Source organism: Phoca vitulina, unplaced genomic scaffold (assembly GCF_004348235.1).
Source record: "Phoca vitulina isolate PV1807 unplaced genomic scaffold, GSC_HSeal_1.0 scaffold67, whole genome shotgun sequence".
Classification (NCBI taxonomy): domain Eukaryota; kingdom Metazoa; phylum Chordata; class Mammalia; order Carnivora; family Phocidae; genus Phoca; species Phoca vitulina.
Genome location: NW_022589770.1, coordinates 9,055,074 through 9,076,798, shown reverse-complemented (window position 1 = coordinate 9,076,798; position 21,725 = coordinate 9,055,074).

The following is a 21,725-nucleotide window of genomic DNA, read 5'->3' as shown; positions in this document are numbered from 1 at the left end:
TGATGGACCATGTATATTCCATGGGGTTTCATGCCAATGAATCAACCAATCCATAAATTGGTACTGATTGAGGCCCAGCACTTGGAAACACCCATACCCTCAGTATTTGTCTCTTCTGTCAGAACAAATATTTGGCCCTCCAAGATGAAAGGACTACAATGTATAATTTTCCAGCAAGTGGCCAGTTGGTGTCTTTGAGAAATAGTATCATATTGGAAAACTAAGCATTAGTTTCTATTGCTGACAGATTGAACATTAAAATCAGAATTGTATAAATGACCCTTAGTAAGTGGGAGCTCATATTGTTTGTCTCATGAGTAGTTTCTAAGATGACCACTCTGTTTATGTACCCAACATGCCAATAGTACTGTGGTTGATGACTGAGGTTGCTTGACATCAACTAGCTGAGTCTTTCTATCTGTTAATTAGTATATCTTTTGTGGTATACTCTTTATGATGTACATCCACACATATGTCTTCACACTTTGTGCTCACTTCCTGATGTCTGCCATATGTACATACGGTGGACCCATTCCAAACATTCTTTTCCCAGGGTCCTGACCAGCTAGCCATTTGCCACTGCCCATGAGACCATATATATTCTAACCTTAGGCCACTTGTCTTTTTTACAACAGAATGGATGGCCAGAGGGACAGTATGAAGCTGTCCATTTGGAGAATTTTCCTTTGTCATTAATTATCAAATCCACTCCTGAAGAAAGCTATAGTGAACATGCCACTCATCTTTGGCACATCCATAAAGAAAGCTTCAATTTTTACTTCCTCCATCACTGTTCAGACAAGATCTCTTATATACCAAAGATGTGAGTGACCTGAGAGAGCAGCACTACTGAACAGCATAAATGATATGCAGATCTAGGCTATTTGCTCATGCAGCTTGTTCATGACCTGTAGTTCTAATTATATCTGATCATAGAGGTACAACTTTAATATGATGGATTGCTGATGGATGGATCTGAAAATCTTAAGACATCTGATAGGACCCAGATCATGGGGATTGTTCATTTCATGGTCCCTTGCTATCCCTTCACCAGATGCATGCCAGAAACTTTTTCCTCAAATGGCTTACAATTCAAGTTTCAGATGTCATGGCCTCACTCCAGAACCCCAGAGGGTTATTGTGATTCTACCAGTAGCACAAGCACATTCCATTAAGTTACATGAGTCATTTTATCCTGATACCACTGCTACCTCTAATACCATAAGGTCTGCCAGAATGTATGACAGACCTACTGGCACCACAGGCTGGATCTGCTGCAGAGCATTTTCCTGTTCTGGGTACCACCCAAAGCTAGAAGAATTTTGTGTCACACAGTAATATGGACCTGGACAGTATTCCCAGATGTGGAGTGTACTCCTCTAGAACCTGAAGATGCCTACCTGGTGATACATTTCCTTCATCACGGTTGAAGGTACAACCTGCAATTATTTGTCTTTTACTTTGGAACGTATGTTCTGGCATGCCAGTGATCACTAAATCCCTAAAAATTTTACTGAAATGGAAAACCCCTAAATCTTTGTAGGATCTGTCTCCATCTGTTGAAGAGCATGTGTTTGACCAATACCCCCAGTGAACCAGCCACTTTGTGCTCATATAGCCCAATTTGATTTTTGAATTAAATGGAACCACTACTCCTATATATTTTAGATTCTTAAGAATAGAACTAATTTTTCTTATCCCCTGGGATGTGATATTATTTTTTTGATTTATAATCTTGGCTGGGATAGGGGTTAGTTTTAATGGTTGCCATCTGGCCTTCTACATAATAGCTGTTACCTTGCAGGCGTAGGACCCAGTGTGTGGCTTGCACAAACTATTATGCATGCCAATTCCAATTATACATTTGTGAAACAAAAAAATTAAAATTTGATAGATTTCTGGATTCACTGGAACTGAAATAATCCAGATTTTAACCAGGACTCCATTTGTTTACCTGCCTCTCACATGCTGCCACTATCTTGGCAGAGCAGACAGGGGTAAGGAGAGGGGCATAATGATGCATCAAATTATTGGGTATTAATGTCAATCTTTTATCTAACATCCTTCAATATGTTTGGATATTTTCCATTCGCCAGTGTGCATTTATCTAAGTGGATGACTATAGGAAACTTTGAGGAAACACATAGAATTATTATCAAAGTATTTTCTGTGGTGTTGCAGGGTTCTTTCTCCAAAAGGCCCAGCTGGAATATTCAGGCAATGGGGTCTGTGTCTGAAGACTGGCAAGAGTTTGTGACCTTTTTGTCCCTGGGGGTGGGTGTTAACTCCCTTCAGCTACCTTGTCATTCAAACTTTATTATTTTTCTGATTATACAAGTTGAGTAGTATCTTTATTGGCCACTCATTTATTTTTCCCCTAGGAAGAATAAGTTACGTTAACCACTTCTGTAACTCTCTGCAGGTCAATCCTCCTCATCTGCAATTTAAACCAGTTACTCATTATGATATTTTAGTGTTCCTGTATCCTGGCAGTTAAGCACTATACCTTGCCTTTATTCTTTTGAGATCCTACTGACCATTCTTACCAGCTAGTCTAGTTCTATAATGACCTTCTGCACTGAGGGAGTAGAGCAACCATTGACTTTTGAGTTATGCCAGGGCTCCTCTCACCAGCACAGTCCCTAAAGTCTCAGGAAATGGTGCATCATGAGCCCCCATCTCATGGGCATAATTTTGTGGTGTGTCTTCCACTGAGCCATTTAATCCTTTCAAAACCATTAGCCGTGGAAGTTCTGGCATTTTAAATCCACATAGAATGGGGCAGCCCTTTGCCCATGCTTCTCAGAGCTTTCTTGGGATCCTTGCCAGGCTGCCACATCCTATGACTTGAAATAGTGCTCTCAATCAATAATCCCTCCCTTATTCCAATTTTATGTACCATCTCCCTTGATCAAGAATCTCAGATAACAGCCTGTATGTGCTCCTTCACTTACTGTAGGTATATGCAGGCAGGACTTGCAGTTCCATTGGAGTATAGTCCTGTACCTCCTTTATCAGGCCCAGCATTTCCCCAACTGGTCTATGATACAACATAATCTTAGTTATAGGTCCCCAGAGGCAGAGATGATGAATATGTTAAGGGAACACATGCCTTGTAGGGGAGAGTCATCTCTATTGTCTTCAGTCATGTTCGAAAGCTAGTTCTTAATAGGCAGGCTCAAAGTGAACAGAGAAATCATGTGTTTCAAAATGTTGTGAGGAATTCTCACAGATATTGTCTTCTTTTTTTTTTTTTCCTTCTTTTTTTGGTATGTATAACTTTTTTATTTCAGTTCTTTGAATGGACATGGATATTAACTTTTTTTTTTTTTTTTGCTTTTTTATCCAGACAGAACAAGTTATTTTGTATGAATTCATTGGTATCAATCTGATTTTTGCCATGGGCCTTTCCAAATCATAGCCTCTTTCCCTAGTCATATCAGTTAACACCCTTCAACTTCCCTCCACAGCCAGATGAATAATAAACACCATCCCAGGGGGACAATGGATGTACCAGAATGGTTCCCCAGACCCCTATACCACTAACTAGATGACTCTTGTCACTGACTCTCGGGGGCAGTTGTTTTGGAGGAAAGAAACCTAATTAGAGTCATCTACATAAAAGCCTCACCCCTACACCAACATACAGACCAAACATCAAAAATAAAGCAAGGAGAATAGTTTTTCTTTGTCTTCTCTCACCCTTTCCAGATTGTCTGTGATGTTCCAAAGTCAATCAGGATGTTTTGATCTAGAGCCCTACATTCCCTATGTCCTATTCTGTCTCCTTGCTCATCTCAGATCTGCTATGATCACAACTGTGGATAGAACAAGTGCGAACGCATCACCTGCAATGATTAAGGATTCGATTTTATTTTATTTTGTTTTGTTTTATTTTATTTTATTTTATTTTATTTTATTTTATTTTATTTTAGTTATTTTATGTTATGTTATGTTATGTCGTTATGTTAGTACCATACAGTACATCATTAGCTTTTGATGTAGCGTTCCATAATTTATTGTTTGCGTATAACACCCAGTGCTCCATGCAGTATGTGCCCTCCTTAATACCCATCATTGGGATAACCCATCCCCCCACCCCCCTCCCTCTAAAACCCTAAGTTTGTTTCTTAGAGTCCATAGTCCCTCATGGTCTCCCCCTCCGATTTCCCCCCTTCATTTTTCCCTTCCCTCTCCTAATGTCCTCAATGCTATTCCTTATGTCACATAAATAAGTGAAACCATATGATAATTGATTTTCTCTGCTTGACTTATTTCACTTAGCATAATCTCCTCCAGTCCCATCCATGTTGATGTAAAAGTTGGGTATTCTTCCTTTCTGATGGCTGAGTAATATTCCATCGTATATATTCACCACATCTTCTTTATCCATTCGTCTGTTGAAAGGCATCTTGGCTCTTTCCACAGTTTGGCTATTGCAGACATTGCTGCTATAAACATTGGGGTGCATATGGCTCTTCTTTTCACTACAACTGTGTCTTTGAGGTAAATACCCAGTAGTGCAATTGCTGGGTCCTAGGGTAGCTCTATTTTTAATTTTTTGAGGAAACTACACACTGTTTTCCAAAGTGGCTATACCAACTTGCATTCCCACCAACAGTGTAAGAGGGTTCCCCTTTCTCCACAACATCTCCAACATTTGTTGGTCCTTGCCTTCTCAATTTTTGCCATTCTAACTGGTTTAAGGTGGTATCTCAATGTGGTTTTGATTTGAATTTCCCTGATGGTTAATGATGATGAACACTTTTTCATTTGTCTGTTAGCCATTTGTATGTCTCCTTTGGAGAAGTGTCTGTTCATGTCTTCTGTCCATTTTTTGACTTGATTATTTGTTTTTGGGGTGTTGAGTTTGAGACATTCTTTATAGATTTTGGATATCAGCCCTTTGTCTGTAGTGTCATTTGCAAATATCTCTCCCATTCTGTGGGTTGCCTCTGTTTTGTTGACTGTTTCCTTTGCTGTGCAGAAGCTTTTTATCTTGATGAAGTCCCAAAAGTTCATTTTTGCTTTTGTTTCCCTTGCCTTTGGAGATATTTCTTGAAAAAAGTTGCTGTGGCCGATGTTGAAGAGGTTACTGCCTATGTTCTCCTCTAGAATTTTGATGGATTCCTGTCTCACCTTGAGGTCTGTCATCCATTTTGAGTTTATCTTTGTGTATGGTGTTAGAGAATGGTCGAGTTTCATTCTTCTGTATATAGCTGTCCAATTTTCCCAGCACCATTTACTGAAGAGACTCTTTTTGCCATTGCATATTTTCTCCTGCTTTGTTAAAGATTATTTGACCTTAGAGTTGAGGGTCCATATCTGGGCTCTCTATTCTGTTCCATTGGTTTATATGTCTCTTTTTGTGCCAATACCATGCTGTCTTAGTGATCACAGCTTTGTAATATAGCTTGAAATCAGGCAGCATGATGTCCCAGTTTTGTTATTCTTTTTCAACATTTCCTTGGCGGTCCGGGATCTTTTCTGATTCCATACAAATTTTAGGATTGTTTGTTCCAGCACTTTGAAAAATGCCATTGGAATTTTGATCAGGATGGCATTGAAGGTATAGATTGCACTGGGCAGCATAGACTTTTTAAAAAGGTTTATTCTTCCAATCCATAAACATGGAATGTTTTTCCATCTTTTTGTGTCTTCTTCAATTTCTTTCATGAGTGTTCTGTAGTTCCTAGAGTATAGATCCTTTACCTCTTCGGTTAGGTTTATTCTGAGGTATCTTATGGTTTTTGGTGCTATTGTAAATGGAATCGATTCTCTAATTTCTCTTTTACAGTTGCATTGTTAGTGTATAAGAAAGCAACTGATTTCTGTGCATTGATTTTGTATCCTGCCACATTACTGAATTGCTGTATGAGTTCTAGTAATTTGGGGGTGGAGTCTTTTGGGTTTTCCACATAAAGTATCATGTCATCTGCAAAGAGAGAGAGTTTGACTTCTTCTTTGCCAATTTGAATACCTTTTATTTCTTTTTGTTGTCTGATTGCTGTTGCTAGGACTTCTAGTACTATGTTGAACAGTAGTGGTGAGAGTGGGCATCCTTGTCATGTTCCTGATCTTAAGGGAAAGGCTCTCATCTTTTCCTCATTGAGGATGATATTCCCTGGGGGTTTTTCATAGATGGATTTTATGAACTTGAGGAATGTTCCCTCTATCGCTATACTTTGAAGAGTTTTAATCAGAAAAGGATGCTGTATTTTGTCAAATGATTTTTCTGCATCAATTGAGAGTACCATATGGCTATTCTCTCTCCTCTTATTAATGTGTTCTATCACATTGATTGATTTGCAAATACTGAACTACACTTACAGCCCAGGGATAAATCCCACTTGGTCGTGGTGGATGATCCTTTTAATGTATTGTTGGATCCTATTAGCTAGGATCTTGTTGAGAATTTTGGGATCCATATTCATCAGGGATATTAGTCTGAAATTCTCCTTTTTGATGGGGTCTTTGCCTGGTTTAGGGATTAAGGTAATGCTGTCCTCATAGAATGAGTCTGGAAGCTTTCCTTCTGTTTCTATTTTTGAAACAGCTTCAGAAAATAGGTATTATTTCTTCTTTGAATGTTTGGTAGAATTCCCCAGGGAATCCATCAGGCCTTGGACTCCTCTTTTTTGGGAGGTTTTTGATCACTGCTTCAATCTCGTTACTGATTATTGGTCTATTCGGGTTGTCAACTTCTTCTGTTTCAGTCTTGGAAGGTTATAGGTTTCCAGGAAGCATCCATTTCTTCCAGGTTGTTTAATTTATTGGCATATAGTTGTTGATAATAATTTCTAATAATTGTTTCTATTTCCTTGGTGTTAGTCATGATTTCTCCCCTTTCATTCTATATTTTATTAATTTGTGTCCTTTCTCTTTTCTTTTGGTTAAGTTTGGCCAGTGGTTTAGTGATCTTATTAATTCTTTCAAAGAACAAGCTTCTAGTTTCATTGATCTGATCTACTGTGTTTCTGGTTTTTAATTCATTGATCTCGCTCTAATCTTAATTATTTCTCTTCTAATGAGTGGCTTAGGCGCCCTTTGTTGCTTTTTCTCCAGTTCTTTAAGGTGTAAAGTTTGTTGGTGAATTTGGGATTATTCTATTTTTTTTTTTTTTTTTTTTTTGAGTGAGGCTTGGATGGCTATGTATTTCCCCCTTAGGACCACCTTTGCAGCATCCCATAGGTTTGGACTGATGTGTTTTCATTCTCATTGGTTTCCATGAATTGTTTAAGTTCTTCTTTGGTTTCCTGGTTGACCCAAACATTCTTGAGCAGAGTGGTCTTTAGCTTCCAAGGGTTTGAATTTCTGCCAAATTTTTTCTTGTGATTGAGTTCCAGTTTTAAAACATTATGGTCTGAGAATATGCAAGGAATAATCTCAAACTTTTGGTATTGGTTGAGACCTGATTTGTGACCCAGTATGTGGTCTATTCTGGAGAAAGTTCCATGTGCGCTTGAGAAGAATGAGTATTCTGTTGTTTTAGGGTGGAATGTTCTGTAAATATCTATGAGGTCCATCTGGTCCAGTGTGTCATTCAAAGGTCTTGTTTTCTTGTTGATTTTCTGCTTAGATGATCTGTCCATTGCTGAGAGTGGAGTATTGAGGTCTCCTACAATTAATGTATTATTATCAATATGACTCTTTATTTTGGTTAACGGTTGGCTTATGTAGTTGGCTGCTCCCATATTGGGGTCATAGATATTTACAATTGTTGATCTTCTTGTTGGATAGACACTTTAAGAATTATATAGTGTCCTCTGTGTCTCTAACTACAGTCTTTAGCTTAAAATTTAATTTTTCTGATATAAGAATTGCAACCCCAGCTTTCTTTTGAGGTCCGTTGGCATGGAAGATGGATGTCCATCCCTTCACTTTCAGTCTGGATGTATCTTTAGGTTCAAAATGAGTCTCTTGTTTCCAGCATATGGATGGGTCCTGTCTTTTTACCAATCTGCAACCCTGTGCCATTTTATGGGAGAATTTAGGCCATTCACGTTGAGAGTGATTATTGAAAGTTATGAATTTATTGTCATCCCGTTGCCTGTAAAGTCCTTGTTTCTATAGATTGTCCCTGTAAATTTCTGTTCTATATCACTCTTGGGGGCTTTCTCCTTTTATAGAACCCCCCGCCCTTAAAATTTCTTGTAGGGCCGGCTTAGTGGCCACATATTCTTTCAGTTTCTGCTGGTCTTGGAAGCTCTCCATCTCTCCATGCATTCTAAATGACAGCCTTGCTGGATAAAGTATTCTTGGCTGCATGTTCTTCTCATTTAGTAGCCTGAATATGTCTTGCCAGGCCTTTCTGGCTTGCCAGGTCTCTGTGGATAGGTCTGACATTATTCTGATGTTCCTCCCTCTGTAGGTAAGGAATCTCTTCCCCCTAACTGCCCTTAAGATGGTTTCCTTGGTTCTAAGATTTGCAAGTTTTACTATTACATGTTGGGGCATTGGCCTATTTTCCTTGATCTTGGGAGGGGTCCTCTCTGCCTCTAGGACACGAATGTTTGTTTCTTTCCCCAGATTAAGGAAGTTCTCAGCTATGATTTGCTCAAACATATCTTCTAGTCCTCTCTCTCTCTCTCCACCCCCTTAGGCATCCCAATAATTCTGACATTGGAACATTTCATGGCATCACTTATCTCTCTAATTCTGTTTTCATGGATTTTGAGTTGTTTCTCCCTGGCCTCCTCTTTTTCCTTCTTTTCTATCAATTGATCTAGATCACTAATTCGTTCTTCTGCCTCGCTTACCCTAGCTGTTAGATTATCTAGATTAGATTGGATCTCATTGATAGCATTTTTAAGTTCTGCCAGTTCAGCTTTCATTTCTGCCCTTAGAGACTCTATGTTACCATTAATCAATTTCTCCATTCTAGCTATTGTCTTCATAACTGTTACCCTGAAGTCCATTTTTGACATCTTGGTTTATATGTATCCATTTTTAAATCTGTGACAGAAGTCATTCTCTGAGTCTTTCCTATTTTGGGGGTTCCTCCTCCTAGTCATTCTGTTGAAGGGTGGTTGAGGGAATGCACAGAGTCCAAATTATTGACCACAACCAAAGCAAGATGCACCTGTTTTATAGGAACCTTTGGGTTGTCAGCCTCTTGTTTGCCCAGCCTATCTTCTGGGAAAGGGGCCTGCCACACTATTACTCAGGCAACTCTGTTTGGGCAGAGTTGCCCTGCCCCTGTGTGTTGGGGGGCTCAGTGAAAACTGGTTTTGGGGGACTTTTGTTCTCTGGCGGCTTTCCCTGGCAGCTTTCCACATCTCTTCCGAGAGTCAGAGCAGAAGAGATCATTTCCAACCCTCTGCCTCAGAGCAGAGAGGTCACAGTCTATTCTTCAATGAGCTCTCCAGGCCACACTATCTCTGTTTCTGTCTATGCTGGTAAAAACTCCAGTATCCTGGGTTGTGTGACCCTCACCAGTACTCCCAGTCCTTGCCTCTAGGTCAGGGCATGTCTCTGCCCTCTGTGTTTCTAAAACCACCAGCTGCCTCCAGTTTGCACATGTGGCCCCACCGCTCCAGGTTTCAGTCCAGCAGGCTGCCTAAATTCCTTTCCTCACTGCTACCAGTCTGTGAGTCTGTGCCCCGTCCCCAGTGGGGAGGCTTTCATGAACTGGCGGTGCAGCATCCCCACAGCTCCCTCCCCCTACCATTTATCTTCCAATATCTGCCCAGGGAATGACAGCTCCCTGCTTCATACCTCAAAACCAACCACCTGTGATATTCTGTTTGTAAAGATCCAGTTATATCTTCTTACATCTCAGGCTGATTTTGTGGGTTTTCAGAGTGGTCTGGTGGATATCCAGCTCAATTCAGGGGACCGGTTGGAATAGCGTCCCCTACTCTGCCACCACCTTTTCCCCTCCCCAATTAAGGATTCTTGGGCAGAAGGTAATTCCTTAGGGTTAGGTGGAAAACTTTTGGTTCAGAATAAGAAATAAATCAGAACAAAAATTCTTGTGTGTGAGCTGAGAATCCAAACTCAAAATAGTAACCATACAAGAAAGAAAGAAAGTCATGATGTCTACTTAATAATATCCAGGGTCTTTATTTGTTTTAACTGGGGCCCTAATGTTTCCCTGATAGACAATGCCTTGGCTGAATGTCCACCATTCTTGGGATTTTGCTCTTTCTGACTATTAAGTCCTTGTTCTAGTCTTCAGCTCTCTCTGCCTTTCAGCAACAGAAGATAAAAGCCTCTTTGTAGTCTGGCAAGGGGTCTTTTGGCTTTCAGAATGAACTTTCAATTGTCTATTATTGGCCAGCAGCTTGTTGTTATGCTTTGGGTATTTATCAGTGGCATTTAGCCATCCAATTCCATTTTCCTTATAGTTACTATTTCCCTGTTCTCCCCAAACCACCAGATAAGGGGCACCAACTAGTACAGGACTTCCTCTCTATTTGCTTTCACAGTTTACCACTGATAAGGACTTTAAGAATTGGAACTCATGCCAGGACGTCCTGAAGTCCTGTTACTAATGACAAGGTCCTTATTTCTAACCAAGTGACAAATGATACACCTCCAAACCCTAATAGCTTGTTTCCTCATACTACTCCTGGTAACAGCTGTTGCAGTTGTGTTGTCCCTAAGGAAAGAATAAGATGGAATTTGGTATGCAGCCTATTAATTAGGTATCACCATCTGTATTAAGGAGGGGAAAAATTAATACTGAGTACACTGAAAAGTCCTATCAGTCATCTCCATGGAGGAATATTTATACTGTACCAGACAAGGGGAACCAATTTATAGCAAAGGAGATATGAGAGTGAGTCAAGTTACTTGGAATCTATTGGTTGTATCTAATACTATACAACCCATTTTTTGTTAACTTTATAGAGCATTGGTATGGTCTCCTGAATATGGAATTGAAATATCAGCTTGGAAACAGTATTACGGAAGGATCAGTCACCACCCTTGGGATGCAGTGTATATACTGAATCAAAACCTTTATATGCTGTTGTGTCCCCAATAGTAAAAAATACTTGGATTCCTACAATTCTGTCTCTGCAGTGCTCAAGGCTCAGGTCCCCACATTTGGCATACTTTCATCAGAGAATTCAACAAGACTCATAGGGCACCCTAAAGAGCCATTATATTCCAGAGCTCTTTGCAGAGTTATCCTGGAACAAAGTTGCAAGCTAGAGATGTTGATCTCTAATAAGTATCTTGCATGCCAAAGTCTATCTCATTCTCTGCTGCTGGAAAATTCAACTGGCCACATTGTGTTAAAAAGTAATTGCTATACCATACATGAAATATATTATCAAAGCTTTCTTTAGAGATATATTCTATGGGCATATCACAGTTGATATCTTCTTTAACTTTTACAATAACTCCCTGTTTGGAGCTTTCCTGGCCTGATAAGAAGCAGGGCAAATGGCAGTTAAGTGCATTTAAAAAGAACCGTGACACAATTATGTCACATTTGTAAAGATGATACATAATTAGTTTCTATTCACTTGTCATTTGACTATCCCTGAAAAGTCAGAATCTCATTTATGTTATTCATGTATTATTTACTATTTCATACATTAATAGCATTCGAGGAGAATAGAAAATGATGAAACATAATTTTGTCAAAATTGCTCCATGAGAAGTAGAGAAAGAGGAAGAAGAGGGGAAGGAGGAAAAGAGAAGGAGAAAACCTAATATAAAAATGCAAATATATTAGGATGAAAAATCAAACAACCATATTCTGTATGTCATCTACTTTTTTTTTTTTTAATTTTATTATGTTATGTTACTCACCATACAATGCATCATTAGTTTTTGATGTGGTGATCCATGATCCATTGTTTTCATATAACACCCAGTGCTCCATGCAGTACATGCCCTCCTTAATACACATCACTGGGCTAACCAATCCCCCCACCCCCTCCCCTCTAAAATCTGTTTGTCTCTCAGAGTCCATAGTCTCTCATGGTTCATCTCTCCCTCCAATCCCCACCCCCCAACATTTTTCCCTTCCTTCTCCTAATGTCCTCAATGCTATTCCTTATGTTCCACAAATAAATGAAACCATATGATAATTGACTTTCTCTGGTTGACTTATTTCACTTAGCGTAATCTCCTCCAGTTCCATCCATGTTGATGTAAAAGTTGGGTATTCATCCTTTCTGATGGCTGAGTAATATTCCATTGTATATATGCACCACATCTTCTTTATCCATTCATCTGTTGAAGGGCATCTCGGCTCTTCCCACAGTTTGGTTATTGCAGACATTGCTGCTATGAACATTGGGGTGCATATGGCCCTTCTTTTCACTACATCTGTGTCTTTGGGGTAAATACCCAGAAGTGCAATTCCTGGGTCTTAGGGTAGCGTTATTTTTAAATTTTTGAGGAACCTCCACACTGTTTTCCAAAGTGGCTATACCAACTTGCATTCCCACCAAAAGTGCAAGAGGGTTCCCCTTTCTCCACAACATCTCCAACATTTGATGTTTCTTTCCCTGTCCATTTTTGCCATTCTAACTGGTGTAAGGTGGTATCTCAATGTGGTTTTGATTTGAATTTCCCTGACGGTTAATGAAGATGAACATTTTTCCATGTGTCTGTTAGCCATTTGTATGTCTTCTTCAGAGAAGTGTCTTTTCATATCTTCTGCCCAATTTTTGACTTTTATTTGTTTTTTGAGTGTTGAGTTTGAGAAGTTCTTTATAGATCTTGAATACCAGCCCTTTATCTGTAGTGTCATTTGCAAATATCTCTCCCATTCTGTGGGTTGCCTCTTTGTTTTGTTGACTGTTTCCTTTGCTGTGCAGAAGCTTTTTATCTTGATGAAGTCCCAAAAGTTCATTTTTGCTTTTGTTTCACTAGCTTTTGGAGATGTATCTTGAAAGAAGTTGCTGTGGCCCATGTCAAAGAGGTTACTGCCTATGTTCTCCTCTAGGATTTTGATGGATTCCTGTCTCACATTGAGGTCTTTCTTCCACTTTGAGTTTATCTTTGTGAATGGTGTTAGAGAATGGTCGAGTTTCATTCTTCTGCATGTGGCTGTCCAATTTTCCCAGCACCATTTATTGAAGAGACTGTCTTTTTTCCATTGCATGTTTTTTCCTGCTTTGTCAAAGATTATTTGACCTTAGAGTTGAGGGTCCATATCTGGGTTCTCTGTTCTGTTGCATTGGTCTATATGTCTGTTTTTGTGCCAGTACAATGCTGTCTTGGTCATCATAGCTTTGTAATATAGCTTGAAATTGGGCAAGGTGATGCCCCCAGCTTTGTTTTTCTTTTTCAACATTTCCTTGGCGATTCAGGGTCTTTTCTGACTCCATACAAATTTTATGGTTATTTGTTACAGCACTTTGAAAAATGCCATTGGAATTTTGATCGGGATGGCGTTGAAGGTATAGATTGCTCTGGGTAGCATAGATATTTTAACAATGTTTATTCTTCCGATCCATGAGCATGGAATATTTTTCCATCTTTTTGTGTCTTCCTCAATTTCTTTCATGAGTGTTCTGTAGTTCCTAGAGTACAGATCCTTTACCTCTTTGGTTAGGTTTATTCTGAGGTATCTTATGGTTTTTGGTGCTATTGTAAATGGAATCATTTCTCTAATTTCTCTTTTACAGTTGCATTGTTAGTGTATAAGAAAGCAACTGATTTCTGTGCATTGATTTTGTATCCTGCCACATTATTGAATTGCTGTATGAGTTCTAGTAATTTGGGGGTGGAGTCTTTTGGGTTTTCCACATAAAGTATCATGTCGTCTGTGAAAAGAGAGAGTTTGACTTCTTCTTTGCCAATTTGAATACCTTTTATTTCTTTTTGTTGTCTGATTGCTGTTGCTAGGACTTCTAGTATTATGTTGAACAATAGTGGCGAGAGTGGGCATCCTTAACGTGTTCCTGATCTTAAGGGAAAGGCTCTCAGCTTTTCCCCATTGAGGATGATATTCGCTGTGGGTTTTTCATAGATAGATTTTATGAACTTGAGGAATGTTCCCTCTATCCCTATACTCTGAAGGGTTTTAATCAGGAAAGGATATTGTATTTTGTCGAATGCTTTTCTGCATCAATTGAGAGGACCATATGGTTCTTCTCCCTTCTCTTATTAATGTGTTCTATCACATTGATTGATTTGCGAATGTTGAACCACGCTTGCATGCTGGGGATAAATCCCACTTGGTCGTGGTGGATGATCCTTTTAATGTATTGTTGGATCCTATTAGCTAGGATTTTGTTGAGAATTTTGGAATCCATATTCATCAGGGATATCGGTCTGAAATTCTCCTTTTTGATGGGGTCTTTGCCTGGTTTAGGGATTAAGGTAATTCTGGCCTCATAGAATGAATTTGGAAGTTTTCCTTCTGTTTCTATTTTTTGAAACAGCTTTCAGTAGAATAGGTATTATTTCTTCTTTGAATGTTTGGTAGAATTCCCCAGGGAATCCATCAGGCCCTGGACTCTCATTTTTTGGGAGGTTTCTGATCATGCTTCAATCTCGTTAGTGGTTATTGGCCTATTCAGGTTGTCAATTTCTTCCTGTTTCAGTCTTGGCAGCTTCTAGGTTTCCAGGAAGGCCTCCATTTCATCCAGATTGCTCAGTTTATTGGCATATAGTTGTTGATAATAATTTCTAATAATTGTTTCTATTTCCTTGGTGTTAGTCATGATCTCTCCCCTTTCATTCATAAGTTTATTAATTTGGGCCCTTTCTCTTTTCTTTTGGTTAAGTCTGGCCAGTGGTTTATCGATCTTATTAATTCTTTCAAAGAACCAACTTCTAGTTTCGTTGACCTGATCTACTGTGTTTCTGGTTTCTAATTCATTGATTTCTGCTCTAATTTTAATTATTTCTCTTCTAATGCGTGGCCTAGGCATCATTTGTTGCTTTTTCTCTAGTTCTTTAAGGTGCAGAGTTAGTTGGTGAATTTGGGATTTTTCTATTTTTTGAGTGAGGCTTGGATGGCTATGTATTTCCCCCTTAGGACCGCCTTTGCAGTATCCCATAGGTTTTGGACCGATGTGTTTTTGTTCTCATTGATTTCCATGAACTGTTTAAGTTCTTCTTTGATTTCCTGGTTGACCCAAACATTCTTGAGCAGAGTGGTTTTTAGCTTCCAAGTGTTTGAATTTCTGCCAATTTTTTTCTTGTGATTGAGTTCCAGTTTTAAAGCATTGTGGCCTGAGAATATGCAGGGAATAATCTCAAACTTTTGGTATTGGTTGAGACCTGATTTGTGACCCAGTATGTGGTCTATTCTGGAGAAAGTTCCATGTGCGCTTGAGAAGAATGAGTATTCTGTTGTTTTAGGGTGGAATGTTCTGTAAATATCTATGAGGTCTATCTAGTCCAGGGTGTCATTCAAAGGTCTTTTCTGCTTAGATGATCTGTCCATTGCTGAGAGTGGAGTAGTATTGAGGTCTTCTACAATTAACGTATTATTATCAATATGACTCTTTATTTTGGTTAACGGTTGGCTTATGTAGATGGCTGCTCCCATGTTGGGGGCATAGATATTTACAATTGTTAGATCTTCTTGTTGGATAGACACTTTAAGAATGATATAGTGTCCTTCTGTGTCTCTAATTACAGACTTTAGTTTAAAATCTAATTTGTCTGATATAAGAATTGCTACCCCAGCTTTCTTTTGAGGTCCATTGGCATGGAAGATGGATCTCCATCCCTTCACTTTCAGTCTGGATTATCTTTAGGTTCAAAATGAGTCTCTTGTAGGCAGCATATGGATGGGTCCTGTCTTTTTACCAATCTGCAATCCTGTGCCATTTTATGGGAGCATTTAGGCCATTCACGTTGAGAGTGATTATTAAAAGATATGAATTAGGGGCGCCTGGGTGGCTCAGTCGTTAAGTGTCTGCCTTCAGCTCAAGTCATGATCCTAGGGTCCTGGGATCGAGCCCCACATCAGGCTCCCTGCTCCGCAGGAAGCCTGCTTCTCCCTCTCGCACTGCCCCTGCTTGTGTTCCCTCTCTCGCTGTCTCTCTCTCTGTCAAAAAATAAATAAAATCTTAAAAAAAAAAAAAAAAAAAGATATGAATTAATTGTCATCATGTTGCCTGTGAAGACGTTGTTTTTATAGATTGTCCCTGTAAATTTCTGTTGTATATCACTCTTGGGGTCTTTCTCCTTTTATAGAACCCCCCCTTCATATTTTTTGCAGGGCCGGCTTAGTGGTCATATATTCTTTTAGTTTCTGCCGGTCGTGGAAGCTCTCCATCTCTCCATGCATTCTAAATGACAGCCTTGCTGGATAAAGTATTCTTGGCTGCATGTTCTTCTCATTTAGTAGCCTGAATATGTCTTGCCAGGCCTTTCTGGCTTGCCAGGTCTCTGTGGATAGGTCTGACATTATTCTGATGTTCCTCCCTCTGTAGGTAAGGAATCTCTTCCCCCTAACTGCCCTTAAGATGGTTTCCTTGGTTCTAAGATTTGCAAGTTTTACTATTACATGTTGGGGCATTGGCCTATTTTCCTTGATCTTGGGAGGGGTCCTCTCTGCCTCTAGGACACGAATGTTTGTTTCTTTCCCCAGATTAGGGAAGTTCTCAGCTATGATTTGCTCAAACATATCTTCTAGTCCTCTCTCTCTCTCCACTCCCTCCGGGATTCCAATTATTCTGACATTGGAACGCTACATCGTGTCACTTATTTCTCTGATTCTATTTTTATGGATTCTGAGTTGTTTTTCCCTGGCCTCCTCTTTTCCCTTTTTATCTATTATATTGTCTTCCAGGTCGCTTATTCATTCTTTTGCCTCACTTACCCTAGCTGTTAGATTATCCAGATTGGATTGGATCTCATTGATAGCATTTTTAAGTTCTGCCAATTCAGCTTTCATTTCTGCCCTTAGAGACTCTATGTTCCCATTAATTGATTTCTCCATTCTAGCCATTGTCTTCACAACAGCTAGCCTGAATTCCATCTCCGACATCTTGGTTATATCTACATCCATTTGTAAATCTGCGGCATAAGTCATGATCTCTGAGTCTTTTCTATTTTGGGGGTTCCTCCTCCTAGTCATTCTGTTGATGGATGTTCGAGGGAATGTATAGAGTCCAAATTATTGACCAGAACACAAGCAAGATGCACCTTTTTTCTTGGGACTTTAGGGTTGCTGGCCTCTTGTTTTCCCAGCCTGTCTTCTGGGGGAGGGGCCTGCCGCGCTGTTACTCAGGCAACCTTGTTTGGGCGGAGTTGCCCTGACCCCTGTGGTGGGGGATGAGCTCAGCGGGAATCAGTTTTTGGGGCTTTTGTTCTCTGGCGCCTTTCCCTGGTGGCTTCTATGTCTCTTCCGCGAGTCAGAGCAGAAGAGACCGTTTCCAACCCTCTGCCTCGGAGCAGAGAGACCGAAGTCTGTTCTTCAGTGAGCTCTCCAGGCCACACTGTCTCCGTTTCTGTCCGTGCTTCTATAAACTGCAGCGTCCTGGGTTGTGCGCCCCTCCGCAGCGCTCCCAGTCCTGCCTCCAGGTCTTGGCACTTCTCTGCCCTTTGTGCTTCTAAAACCGCCAGCCGCTCCCAGTTCTCATGCGCGACCCCGCCACTCCGGCTTTCAGTCCCGGGGGGGCTGCCCTAAAGTCCTTTTCCACCGCTACGGGTCTGCGAGTCTGTGCTCCGTCCCCAGCACACAAAGCTGTCACTCACCGGCGGTGTAGGATCCCCATGGCCAGGCTCCCTCCCGCTGCTGTTTATCCTCCGATATCTGCCCATGGAATCAGGGTTCCCCGCTTCATACCTCAAAACCAATGGCTTGCGATATTCTGTTTGTAGAGATCCACATCTTCTTACATCTCAGGCTGGTTTTGTGGGTGCTCAGAGTGGTCTGGTAGATATCCAGCTCAATTCCGGGGACCGGTTGAAATAGGGTCCCCTACTCCTCCGCCATCTTTCCTTCTCCTCCTGTTTTGTTTTGTTTTGTTTTTTAAGATTTCACTCATTTGTAAGAGAGAGAGAGCACAAGCAAGGGGAGTATCAGGCAGAGGGAGAGGGACAAGCGGGTTCCCCGCTGTGCAAGAAGTCCTATATGGGACCTGATCCCAGGACCCTGGATCATGACCCAAGCTGAAGGCAGCTGCTCAACAGGCTGAGCCACCCAGGCACCCCTCTGTGTGTCATCTATTATTGGTGTTTACTACCCTGTGCACTTCTGTGGTTGATGACTGGGACAGAACCTTGAAATTGCTGGAGAAAATTAACATTTCTTAAATTCCACATTTAGCCTAACTTCAATCATTCACTAATCTTAGCATTTGTCATTTACTGTTTATGTTTATCAAAAATTCAAACAATGCAAATCTACCACCTACTCTAATATAATGTTTGGCATTTTGTTTGCTTGTTTTTGTTTTTTAATAGATTTTACTTATTTATTTGAGAGAGAGTGAGAGTGAGAGATCACAAGCAGGGGGAGTGGCAGAGGAAGAGGGGAGAAACAGACTCCTTCGCTGAGCAGGGAGCCCAATGCGATGCTCGATCCCAGAACTCTGGGATCATGACCTGAGCTGAAGGCAGACCCTTAACGGACTGAGCCACCCAGGGTTCCCAATGTTTGTTTGTTTGTTTGTTTGTTTTAAGAGTTTTTATTTATTTATTTGACAGAGAGAGAGAGAAAGAGAGTGCACAAGCCGGGGGAGCTGCAGGCAGTTTTTTTTCTTTAAACTAATATCAACAACAAACTGTATAATATGAATTATAAAATACAGTTTAGAAGATGAGGATTTCTACACATAGACTAAAAAGTATGAGATTTTCCAAAGGTATTTTTCTGTGAAGATATAGCCTCATCTGTAAAACATGTGCACTAAGCAGCAAAATAGCAAAAGCCCAATGAGGCAGCAGTTTCTTTTAACCGCCCCCTCCCCCAATTGCAGTGGAGGTATTATCTTAATAGCAGGAATGTAACAAAAACAACAATTGCTATAATTACCATTTGAAGGTTGGTCCTAAGTGCCCCTTGAATATAATTTATTTTCAATTAATTATGTATAATTAGGTCCTTAAAAGGATACAGAAATGAGGCTCAGGGAATTTAAGTAACCTGCCCAAATTCACCAAGCTAGACCGTGAAAGAGTTAACTCCTGTGGTTGTGGCTCTGCTACATCGTGCATGGAAGGAATTCTCCAAAATCGGCAAAGAGCGGAGTACAAGACAGAAGTCATTTGCTGAATAGGTAATAACAAGCCTGAATAAATTTACTTCCACGTCTACATTTACCTGTCGTTTTCCCCAGGTCACGTCTACGTCTACGTCATGGCCCGTCAGGTCACATCACGGCTGCAGCTATCCCACGCCTACGTCAGGGCAATTCTACGAGGATCTCCTGTTTACCTCAGGTCACATTTATGGCAACCCCACGTTACCTCTATGTTGATAGCTATACCTAAGTTGAGATACAGAAATAAATGTCGTTTGTTCAGTGGTAGAGCGTTTGCCTGCAGAAATCAATGTCCTCTCAGAAACACATTTTATTTGAGGCAATTTGTAGAAAGTATTTTCAGAGAAAAAAATATTGTTAGAGAGAATGGTACATTCTAACTTCATGGCATATACTTGGATTTTCTTAGAGTAGAAAGAGGAAGACTTAGGAAATAGAAATTCCCACGTGAAGGAGACTGAACTTGGATCAACTAAGTTTGAGGGAGCCTTGGACAGTAAGTATAATGACCATAATATCAAATAGGAGTGTTTGGCACTGTGGGAACTAGAAACACACTGCACTGCAAAGTCAAGCAGACCGGTTAATGAGAGAATGGTTTGGCCATATTACCAATACACTCATGTAGGAAGACTACTTATAAGCACAAGAGCCAGACATAGTTACAGCCTGGAAAATTTCATAATTTTTACCCTATAAACTGAGATTTAAAAAGGAGGATGCTGATTTCCCTTTTTCTTTTCTAGACCTTGTGTTTATTTGTGAAATCTTGGTTTACAAGAATCTGTTTTGTGTTAAGTGTGAAGTAACTGAAAAAACCTGTAAGAAACCAAAATTTACAATAGGATTTATATTAAACATGCAAGGATTTATATTAAACATACGAGATAAATCTTTCAGCAAAATAGTGTCTAAATATCCCTTTGTTGTAATTGTGGTTGGTTTGAAAGTGACTAAGCTAATGATAACAATAATAATAGATAATATTTTATTAGTTATAAAATGCCTTATTTATTTATTTATTTATTTATTTATTTTTTAAGATTTTTTATTTATTTATTTGAGAGAGAGAGTGAGAAAGAGCACAAGAGGGGGGAGCGGGAGAGGGAGAAGCAGACTCCCTGCTGAGCAGGTAGCCCGATGCGGGACTCGATCCCGGGACTCCAGGATCATGACCTGAGCCGAAGGCAGTCGCTTAACCAACTGAGCCACCCAGGCGCCCAATGCCTTATTTATTTTTAATGTCTTAAAATTATTTTATACAGTTATATGGTATTGCCTTATGTTTAAAGATGAGGAAATACATTCAAAAAGGTTAAGTGATTTTTCTCACAAGCATACATGACAAATGGCAGTCCCTATGGTTCCAGTTCTCATGTAATCTATTGCATACTGTCTTTTTCTCATTGAAGGAAAATAATCATTAGCAAAAAAATACACCTTTTCATCATGGCACAATAATCCAGAAAGGACAAATGTTATCATAGTAATTTAAGATTAATTTCTGAGTGAAGGGGAGCTATTTTAAATAACAAAAAAAATCCTCATTTCGTGGTGGTAAAACTACTTTGGAGATAGCTGGTATAAGTGAAGAGCGGCATGGTAAATGTATTCAGCCCTGAAATAGCCTGTGATACTGCTCAGCTAACTTGTAATGTGTCTTGCAGCTCAGGCTGCTCTTTGGAAACCACTGAGGGTGCAATCCTGCTGCCCTTGCATTTCTTTTATGCTCACATAACTCACATTAACATTGTTCAAAGTTCAGGGTACCAGGAACTAAGGGCAATTTTTTCTCTGCTTCCTCAATTCTCAATAGCTTTGCAGTCATAGACATTTAACAGCACTTTCTCAATAAGAAGGGGGTATTTTGCATAGAAATAAGAAAGCTGCAGGGAAGCCCTGCTTACTGCAGGGAATCTCTGTGTGTTGAGCCATGTGACACATGGCTCTAGTAGGGCACCAGCTGCTTGGAACCACCTCAGGGCTATAGGCTGTGGGAAGAGAACTCCCATTGGCTGTGTATACACTTGATTGGCTGTATGACAGCAATGCCTTCCAGCCCAGCAGTTTCTGTTCCAGTATTCACCAGATGCAATTAGTAGAGTCAGAAGGAGGCAACTTAAAATATGCCAAAATAAGTCAGTAACCTCATTGTTTCCCCATTAGTAATCACAAGATATATCTTTAGAGCAATAAAATCCTATGGAAATTATAAAAAAGCATCACTTCACTCCTAAGTTTTGCCATAAACACTCACTTTGTAAATGTCATTATATAAAATAAGTTTCATAAAAACGAGGAGTTATTTCCAATAGAGATCTGTTTCTACATACAGCTTACAAAAATCATAAGCTCCCTTGGTAAACTAATAATTGGAGAAGCGCAGGATATTAATATAAGCTACAGTTTGTAGGTTAAGATATGCATGTGCCTTTCTTATTTCATGAACTTGCACTTTACCCTAGTATTTTTCTTATGAATAAGGATCCATCAATTAATTTTCATAAACTAAATCATATATTAAATATACTCAGTGTTGATATTTAAAAGGATGCAAAGCATCATCCCTTAAAGAATGTACACAAA